Here is a 10,344-nt window from a genome sequence, read left to right as displayed (position 1 = left end):
AGGAGCTGGCGGCCGCGCAGGCCGAGAAAGATGAAGCCTTGGCGACGGCAGCGTCTAGCCAGGAAGCACTCGAGCTTGCGCGAGCGGAAAAAGAAGAAGTCCTGGCGGCAGCAGCGTCCGACAAAGAGGAGCTGAAACAGACTAAGGAAACTGTTGAGTTGTTAAACTCTCAGATTCCTGCTCTTGAGACGTCTGTTGCTTCCCTCGCGCAGGATCGCCAATGGCTAATCTCACAGGGTATGACTCGTTGCGCTTACGCGATGAAATACTCAGACGAGTTTCAGGCCCTTGTGATGGATTGCAACGCTGCCGCGCGCTTGGTGGGTCGAGCTGAAGGGTTTACGGATGGCTATGAATATGGCATGTTGAAGAAGAACCCATCCGAGTACCCTTATCAGAGCGACGTTGCCTGCGCGGACATGGCCGCGATGGGGGAGAAATATTTGAATACTCCCATTCCCATCCTTGCGCAGGTATTTTAACCTTAATGAGATAACCTTGACTTATTTTCCAAGTCTTTTTGTACTCATATTTTTCCTTATGATTTGCAGATATCCGCGCTTGCTGACCAGCCCGATCTCGGCGCGCTAAAGAAATTACTTGACGAGTGCGAATGGGCTGGTGGCGGCGATGATGGCACGGGGAATGCTGCTCCTGTTAGCGGCTCTGGCGTGGCCAAAGGATCCGCTCCTGACACTATTGTGATAGAAGACTCCATTCAGGATGAACAACTTGACTATGGTCAGTTTGGAGATGACGAAGAGCGGGCTGCGCCAGATGCTGAGGGCGGTGATGAGGACTATGAAGAGGTTGACGTCGACGTGGAGACTTGAGAAGCCCTTCATGTTTTTTATTTTTATTTTTAGTTTGTATCTTATCATCTTGTAAACTTGTAAATTTCAATGCTTTGGAATGAAATTTTGTTTTTCCTTTCTTCGCATCTTGCGCATTCCCCATTCATCTCTTTATATTGCATGTTTGCTTGTTGAATATAAGATATGCTTGCACGTTGAAATAAGAACAAGGTTGTAAGGAAATTATTATACTTAATCCTTGTCATATTGTAAGTGATTTTGCCATATCTTGATTATGTTGACACGTGCCTAGGCGTTTTCATTATTCCTCTTTTGCGCGACGTTATCGCGCATTTATTATATGGAATTATGAGTTTTTTAGCCTTTACGTATCAATATGTGTTGCTCAGATATCCATTACAATTGCATGCGCGACCTCGACCTGAGACCTTAACAACTATGTTTTGGCATTTGTTTTGCCTTAGTTGTGTTTAGGTATTTTTATGGTCAGGCTGCGCAGTATGTAGGATGGATGTTGTGAGTGATTTGAGCTAAGGCTCACATTATTGGGCTAAGGCCCTGAGCTAAGGCTCACATTATTGGGCTAAGGCCCTGACGTTTTAGAGTTAAGACTCGTTAACGCGTTTGAGCTTGAAGCTCGCGCATGTATGTTTTACTTCGTTTTATTTCGTTTTGATATCAATACAATGTTGTCATATTGCTCAAAATTAATAAAGGGAAGTGTGAAACATGTATGCAAAAGGTAATAGAATTGGGCTAAGGCCCTGACGTTTTAGAGTTAAGACTCGTTAACGCGTTTGAGCTTGAAGCTCGCGCATGTATGTTTTACTTCGTTTTTATTTCGTTTTGATGTCAATACAATGTTGTCATATTGCTCAAAATTAATAAAGGGAAGTGTGAAACATGTATGCAAAAGGTAATAGAATCCACATTAAGAGAAGATAGCGCGTATCATTATTCATAATGGCTTAAAAAGCCTTGATTACAAACTTGACATTTTTTACATGAAACATTTTCTAAGCTGTGCCGCGTTCCATGCGCGTGGGATCTTCTTTCCATTCAAATCTTTTAAAGCGTATGCGCCTTTTCCCAATTCTTCCGAGACTTGATAAGGTCCCTCCCAATTGGGGGACATTTTTCCCGGGGGTATCGCGCGGCTAGCTTCATTGTTTCGAAGGACAAAATCATTTTTCTTGAAGTGGCATTCTTTCACACGCTGGTTGTAATATTTTTCCAGTTTTTTCTTGTATTTGGCTTCACTGATGATAGCCGCCTCTCTGCGCCCTTTAAGTAAGTTGAGATCCAACCTTCTTTCGCGCTCGTTATCAATCTTGCTCATCATGAGCACTCTATGGGATGGGCATCCAATTTCTGCTGGAATCATTGCCTCCGTTCCATAGGTTAGGCTGAACGGGGATTCGCCATTGCTGGTTTTGCTTAATGTCCTGTGCGCCCACAGGACATTAGGTAGCTCGTCAACCCAAGAATGGGATTCTCCCTCTAACCTTTTCTTCAGCCCATTCAGCAAGCTTTGGTTCGCGCGCTCCACTTGGCCATTCCCCTGAGGGTGGTATACTGAAGTGAAAATTTGGTTGATGCGCAATTCCTTGAGCCAGCTGGATATCTTCTTGTCAGTGAATTGTTTGCCATTATCGCTCACAATTTCCATGGGCAAGCCAAAACGGCATATGATGTGGCTCCAGATAAACTGCTTCATCGCTTCGGCTGTGATTTTTGCTAGTGGCTTGGCTTCAACCCATTTTGTAAAATAGTCTACTGCCACTACCAAAAATTTTACTCGCCCTTGCGCTTGCGGTAGGGGACCCACAATATCGATTGCCCATTTGTGGAAAGGCCATGCGGAGGTCACCGGAATCAAGTTGTTCTTTGGTCGCATGGTGTTTGGCGCATAGCTCTGACATGCTTTGCATTTTTGGATTTCTTTTAAAGCGTCCAAGTACATGCCTGGCCAATAGTAACCTGCGCTCATTGCCTTGGCAACCACCATGCGCGGGCCAGCATGTATTCCACAAATTCCTTCGTGTATCTCTCTGATCACATAGCTTGCTTCCTCAGCATCTAGGCATTTCATGAGCGGTCCAAGATAAGAGCGTCGATATAATGTACCATCAAGCAGTTCATAGTTCTGCGACTTGTGTCTTATCTTCCTCGCCTGTGCGCGATCGTCCGGTACTTTTCCCTCCTTCAAGAATTCCATTACTGGAGTTATCCATGATGAAGGGGTTGTATGAGTTACAAGGACAGACTTCGCTCCCACCGACGGGTTGCTCATTACTTCTACCCTGACATCTTTGCCAAAGTGATCGAAGCTGGTTGATGCCATCTTGCTCAGCGCGTCAGCAGATTTGTTTTCACTGCGTGGAATATGAATGATTCTGAAGCAGTCAAATTGCTCGATGAGCTTTTTCGCCTGCTCTAGATACAGAGGCATGGTGTTCTCCTTGGCATCATAAAGGCCATTGACCTGTGCTGCTACCAAGTATGAATCAACATGGGCCTCTAGCTTTTTAACTCTGAATTTGTGCGCGATGCGCAGGCCAGCCAGCAGGGCTTCATACTCAGCTTCAATGTTGGTGCTCTTGAAGTCCAACCTGATGGCGTAAGTATATTCCTGATTCTCTGGATCCACCAGCTTGAGGCCTGCGCCGGATCCTTCGTTGTTTGAAGCTCCGTCGGTGAATAATCTCCACACATTTTCTTCATCATTGGCTCGCGGAGGGTCTACCTCGCGCTGAGCCTCTTCAATTTTTCCTTCGGGGACTTCGGCAATGAAATCAGCCAAGACTTGTCCCTTTATTGCTGGACGGGGCTTATAGGCGATCGTGTGCTCTCCTAATTCCAGCGCCCATTTTGTCAGCCTTCCTGAGAGCGCGGGACGCCGCAAGATTTGCTGGATGTTGTAGCCAGTCAGAACTTCAATGGGATGACCATTGAAATATCTATGAAGCTTGCGCGACGCGTGTGTTAGTGACAAAACTAACTTTTCCATGATGGAGTAGCGCGTCTCAGGATCTGTCAGCACCCGACTCACATAGTATATTGGCGTTTGGATTCCCTTGCGATCCACCAACAATACTGCGCCGATGGCGCGCTCTCCTGCTGATAAGTACAATGTCAAAGTTTCACCAGGAAGTGGAGCTGTGAGCGCGGGCAGATTTATCAAACATTCTTTTATCTCACTGAAAGCTTGCTCGGCCTCAGGAGTCCATTTGAATTGGCTTTTCTTTAAGCAATTCCTCAATGTGTTGACAAATGGGGTAGATTTGCTTGCATGGTTCGCTAGGAACCTGTTGATTGAAACCAATCTACCATTCAGCTTCTGGACTTCTTTCATGGTGGATGGCGAGGGCATGTCAAGGATGGCCTCCACCTTCTCAGGGTTCACCTTGAAACCATCCTTGGTGACCATTACACCTAGAAATTTTCCCTCTTGTACGCCGAAAGTGCATTTGCTCGGATTGAGCTTCATGTTAACTTCCTTTAGGCGCCCAAGGGTTTCTTCGATGTCTTTGAGCATTTGTTTTTCCTCCCTGCTTTTGATCACCAAATCATCCACATAGACTTCTAGGTTTCTTCCAATTTGCTCGCTGAAAACGGCATCCATAAGTCTTTGGTAGGTGGCTCCCGCATTCTTCAAACCAAAGGGCATTTTTGTGTAACAAAAAACACCCTTGTCGGTTCTGAAGGCGGTCTTGTCCTCGTCTTGTGGTGCCATTTGAATCTGGTGATAGCCCTTGTAGGCATCCAGGAAACATTTGAGCTTGAATGGCGCCACGGAGTCCACCTTTGCGTCGATGTTTGGGAGGGGGTAACAATCTTTTGGGCACGCTTTGTTGAGGTCCTTGAAGTCAATGCACATCCTCCACGACCCGTTACTTTTCTTTACCATCACAGGATTGGCTACCCATGTCTGGTATCGTATCGGGCGGATGATGTTTGCGCGCAATAGATCCTCAACCTGCTCATTCATGGCCCTCGCCTTCTCATCCCCCATGACTCTCTTCTTTTGAGCAATTGGCTCTACAGACTTGAACGTGTTGAGAGAATGTTGCGCCAGGTCTAGCGGAACCCCAGTCATATCAGAGTGTTGCCACGCGAAGACCGACATATATGCTGTGAGCAATCTTTTCATTCTCAACCTCGTGTCGTCTGATATCGTAACGCCAATTGTGATTGTCTGCTCCGGGAATTTTGGGTTGAGAATCCATTCCTCTGGCGCGTTGTCTGCCATTGTGATTGTCTGCTCCGGGAATTTTGGGTTGAGAATCCATTCCTCTGGCGCGTTGTCTGCCATTGGAAGTTTCATTCTCCCTTCCCGCGGAGTACTTGTCACTGCACACAAATGATCTCGGTATACAAAAGTTACACCTGTTGGTGTTGGGAACCCCAATGCGCCGTGCGCTGGCGACGGTATGGCGTTGAATTGGGCAATCGTTCCCCTACCCAAGATCATATTGTGGCATGAAGTGGTGGGCAAGACCAAGAAGTTGACAACTTCGGCTCGCTTGTGTTTTTCATCCCCCATGGTTAGTTCAAATTGTATTTGACCTAGGGGATGAATGATTTCATTTGAAACACCAGAGATTGGTGCATTCACAATTTCAAGCCTTGCTTGGTCTGCCGGATCCAGTTTCCTGAAACATTGCTCATACATTATGTCTGATTCGCTGCCAGTGTCCACCAGGACTTTTGACACTTCATAATGAGCAATGTGTGTAGTGATGACAAGAGGACTGCTGATGGAAGGGCCTCCCCTGATTCTTGGGAAGATTACTTGTTGCTCGTGCCAATCTCCTTGGATTTGCGCGCTTCTCTTTCTTGATATTTGCCCTTGCCTTCCTCCCTCGGCTACACAGATTCTTTTGTACTTTTTGCTGGCGGAGGCTCCTTCTGGTTGTTCATTTTCTGGTCTTGAGTTTTTCACCAGGTGAGCCAGCTTGCCTGATTTCACATCTTTTTCAATTGCATCCTTCAAGTGGTGGCATGCATCAGTGTTGTGTCCTGTGGACTTGTGAAACTCACAGTACTTGCCACTGCTTGATGGTCCCTTGTAGTGTAGTGGCTTGGGGCTTTTGAACTGGACATTCTCAGTGCTTAACACTTGTGAAGGTGTCTTAGTGAGGGGAGTCCATATTCTTGGCAGAGGTCTGTTAGGATCTCTGCCGCCTTCCCTCTTGTCACCCTCCCCGCGATTACGAACGTCTTTTTGGGGCTGGGGTGAGCTTGGTTGCGCCTGCTTTTCTGCGGAAGAAAAACTGGTTGGTTGCAACCTGGACCATACAGAGTTCTGTTTGCCCCTTCTTTCATTGCTGCGCGGTGTCTCAGCTTGATGCCCTCTTTCTCTTGCCCTATCTTGGGCAATTTGTTTTTCATTTCTCGCGAAGACTCGCGATGCTTCCATTAGCTTGGCCCAAGTGGTTGGCATGCCATCTCTGCTTACGAGAGCTCGACGGAGTTGATCACTACGCGCGCCTTGTATAAAGGCCACGCGCAAGAGTTGCTCAGTGATACCTCCGATTGCCAGAGACTCCTGATTGAAACGAGTTATGTAGTCTTCAATCGTTTCATCATTCTTGCGCACGCAGTGCATGATGTCATCAGGGTCGCGCATGTGTCTGCGCTGCTGTACGAAGTGGGCTTGGAACTTTTCCAATAGTTCCTCGAACCCATCGATCTGCCCAGTCGGCAAGCTCTCGAACCAGACACGCGCCGCGCTCGTGAGGCAGCGAGCAAACATGTGACACCATGTTGGCATCGTCCAGCTTTCTAGGTTTCCAGTGTTGTAAAAACCTTGTAAGAAATCGTCTGGATCTGTTGTGCCGTCATATTTGCCCAAACCACTTGGCATCTTGGTTTTGTGCTGAATGGGGGCCTTCGCGATGCGCTCAGTGAATTTTGAATGTTTCACCAAGATGGCTGGCCTGTACGGTGTGGTTACGTCCACTTGCCCTCTAACTGGTGGGCTGTACGGCGTGTGCAGATCCAGATCGGCTTTGGCTCCAGGCGCCATGTTTACGTGCGCGCGGAGCTGTGAGCCTCCTGCATGAGTATCTCGCGTCTTCCTCATGCTGTGCACTTCTTCATCACTAAACTCAGTGTGTGCAGTGTGAACAGAATGACCATCTTCCGGCGCGCGCGCCCTTTTTGTTCCATGAACGTTTTGCTTGTCAAACGCTAGCCTTTGTGTTAAGTCGGCTGACTTTTTGTGTTTGACCAGCTCATTGTACTTGTCCATTAGACGTCGTTGCTCGTTTATGAGCCATTCTTTGGGGTCATTGGTTTCATCTTTTGGACCCATTGGTCCTTTTTGTTTCGCGCCGGCAAGATTTTGTAACGTGAGATCGTCTGGAGGAGTTTCAGTCTGGCCATGAAGAGTTGTGATGAAGGGACGGTTACTGGTGGCGCGCGTAGAATCACGCGGCACCCTCAGAAACTGCTGTCCCTCATTAACATCCTCACGTTCAATATCCTCCAGAACTTGATCAACGTTACGAACGCCAGAAACCATGGTGAAAATTTGTTTTTTTTAGAGATCTGATGAGATCTTGTTGCCGTTGTAACAGGTGATGGCGCCAATGAAGAGACGTGGATCGACTCACTGGTAGACGATCTACTTTCCTCGGGTGTGATTATGCTATTTCACCGATGGTTCTCTTGGATCTGGATTCTTCCACCTACAAAATGAACAGCACCGTAAACTTACCCCTCAGAAAGGGACAGAGGGTTCCTCTTTGGGGTAACCCTCCGGTGTGAGAATAAGAGTTTGTAGGAGAAGATAATAATATGAGAGTAAGGAAAATGGAGTGTATTGCTTAATATAGCTGAATACTGTGTAATTGTGTGTTCTTTTCCTTGTGGAGTTGATGTGGTATTTATAGTGCTAGGGTTTCCAATGATTGGGCTCAGACCCAATTAGGGCCTTGTTGGCCTCCTCCAATTGCTTTGCGCCACGTGTCCTTGGGGACACCTGGTGCTTTTTCATTGGTTATAATCACGTGGTAGCACATGGGTTATGCTGAGTTGTCCACCTTTCATTGGCAGCTGTCAACATCAGCATATTCTTATTCCTTAAAAAGATACCTTCTGGAAGGTTGTCTGACGTGCACAATCAAGGTTGCCCTAATCCTGATTTGGATAAGGACGAGGTTGATTATGTGCATGTGTGATATGCGCCTATCCTGAGGATGCGCGAGGTCTTCTCTTTATTCTCACGCGCAGATGTTTCATGCGCAGATGTGATATGCACAAGCATGTGATATGCGCCACGCGCGGATGCGCCACGCGCAGATGTGATATGCGTGAGCATATGTGATGCGTGAGCATATGTGATGCCTGAGCATGTGATGCATGAGCATGTGATGCATGAGCATATGTGATATGCGTGAGCATATGTGATATGCGCCATGCGCATAGGTTTTGGCTTTGTGCCTTCATAATGTCTTGATTTCAAGCCTCTTGTCTATATCTTGTGGGTTGACCCGCCTCGCTCGGTGTTGAGGCGGGTACATACCTCTTCAGATATCAAGTAATTCGTTTAGTTTTTTACATCAACAGAACATAAATATAGTATAGTGATGCGGGAAGAGATGTGAAGATCAAATATTTTATTATTTATTTGAATTTGAATATCTTTTATTAGTTTAAGTTTATTTGGTTTCTAATTTTATCTTCTTTTATTTTAGTATAAATAGGATGGAAGGGTTTCTTTGTTATTCAGTTTTTGATTGAGTCTTAATTGATAAGAGACTTGGTAGTGGTAGTTTCACTAGGATTTAAAGCTGATGATGTGACATTGCATCCATGTACCTTCCAATTATAAATGATGATAAAATATTAATGGGACCTGCATACCTGATACCTCACTTTTAGTAATCAACTTTTCATCACTTTTTTTTTTCTGAAATAACTCAATTTTTTTTAAATAACTCATTAGTTTTCAAATATGGGGTTTCATTGTTAAGTTATACTATTCATTTGCATGCTTTCATTTCTAAAACTTTGTATTAGTTTTATGATGAAATTGTTTAATAAATTATAAACTTTTATCGGTTTTAAAATTTTGTTTTATTATTTCAATAACGATAAATGTTTGTTTATATATTAAGAAGACATAATTACAAATTTTGTCCTTTAAACAAACTTATGGATAAGGTCCTTTAAAATGTTTATTTGCAGACGGTGTCCTTTACATGACATGTTTATTTGATTTTCGTCCTTTTGACTAACTGGCATCCAAAAACCCCGTTAAGTCTTGGCATGTGAGGGCATTTAAGTCTTTTTACGCATACCATTTAAGTATTTATAATTAAGAATCGAATTAAATATATTATTAAAAAAAACTAAATAAAATGTGTTAAACAAAAACCCCGTTAAGTCGTGGCATGTTTGGATTTAACTGAGTTTTTGGATGACAGTTAGTGTAAAAGACAAAAAGCAAATGCATTTTGTCGTATAATAGACACCGCCCGCAAATAAACTTTTTAAATAACTTAATCCATAAATTGCATATATTTAAAGGACAAAATTTGCAATTCTGTCTATTAAGAACTTTAACTAGTTAGTTTACAAAATGTTTGTTGTAGTTTTTATTTGTCATTTTATAGCAAGTGTAGTTAAAGTAGGGGTGTCAATTCTTGACACGACCCGAAACCGACACGAAAAAAAACAGGTTTTGGGTCGACTAACATGACCCGTTTAAAAAACGGGTCGGGTTCGGGTTGACCTGTTTTCTAAACAGGTCGGGTTTGGGTTGACCTGTATAAAAACGGGTTGACCCGTTAACCCGTTTAATTTTAGATATTTTAAAAATAATTTTATATTTCCTCTTTAGTTTTAAAATGTGTTGAAGAATTTAATTATTTTTCATTCCCCATATTACCTTTTTAGGTCTCCTCTAAAATTCTATTTTTCGTGAACGACACTTTTAAATTCTCAATCAAAATTTCATTACCCAAATGCATTTCTTCTGTCCATTCACCAATATGCATGAACATATCGTCAAATCCATCTATATCTAAATCGACTCATGCTTAAATTTCATTTGAATTTTACAATATATGGTTTTGATTTTATTATAATTTGTATGTCTGATTATATAAATTAACTTGTTTAAAAAATATGGGTTAAACGGGTCGTGTTCGGGTCGACCCGAATTTATGTGTGTGCGGGTTAGGGTTGACACATTTGACACGAATAATAATATGGGTCGGGTTCGGGTTGCACATTTCAACCCGTCAACCTGCCAACCCGCAACCCATTAACCCGTCAACCTGCCAACCCGACACGTTTGACACCCCTAAGTTAAAGCAATGTTTAATGATCAAGTGAATTAATAATAGTATACAAAACAAGATCAGGTGAAATTAAATCTGTTAAGTAAATTATTATGACAAAACTAAAGTTGTATAATATAAAAACTAAAAAGATTAAATGACAGATAACTGTTCACTAAACTTGGATGGATTGTATATTTGTATCCACTATTGATTCTATAAGGTAAACTGATTCA

The sequence above is a fragment of the Bidens hawaiensis genome, unplaced genomic scaffold, assembly GCF_021521415.1.
Source record: "Bidens hawaiensis isolate Kalapana, Puna unplaced genomic scaffold, B.hawaiensis_p1.1 tig00002631_1, whole genome shotgun sequence".
In the NCBI taxonomy this organism is placed as follows: domain Eukaryota; kingdom Viridiplantae; phylum Streptophyta; class Magnoliopsida; order Asterales; family Asteraceae; genus Bidens; species Bidens hawaiensis.
The sequence above is the reverse complement of the archived record's forward strand: the minus strand, read 5'-3'. Positions refer to the sequence as shown.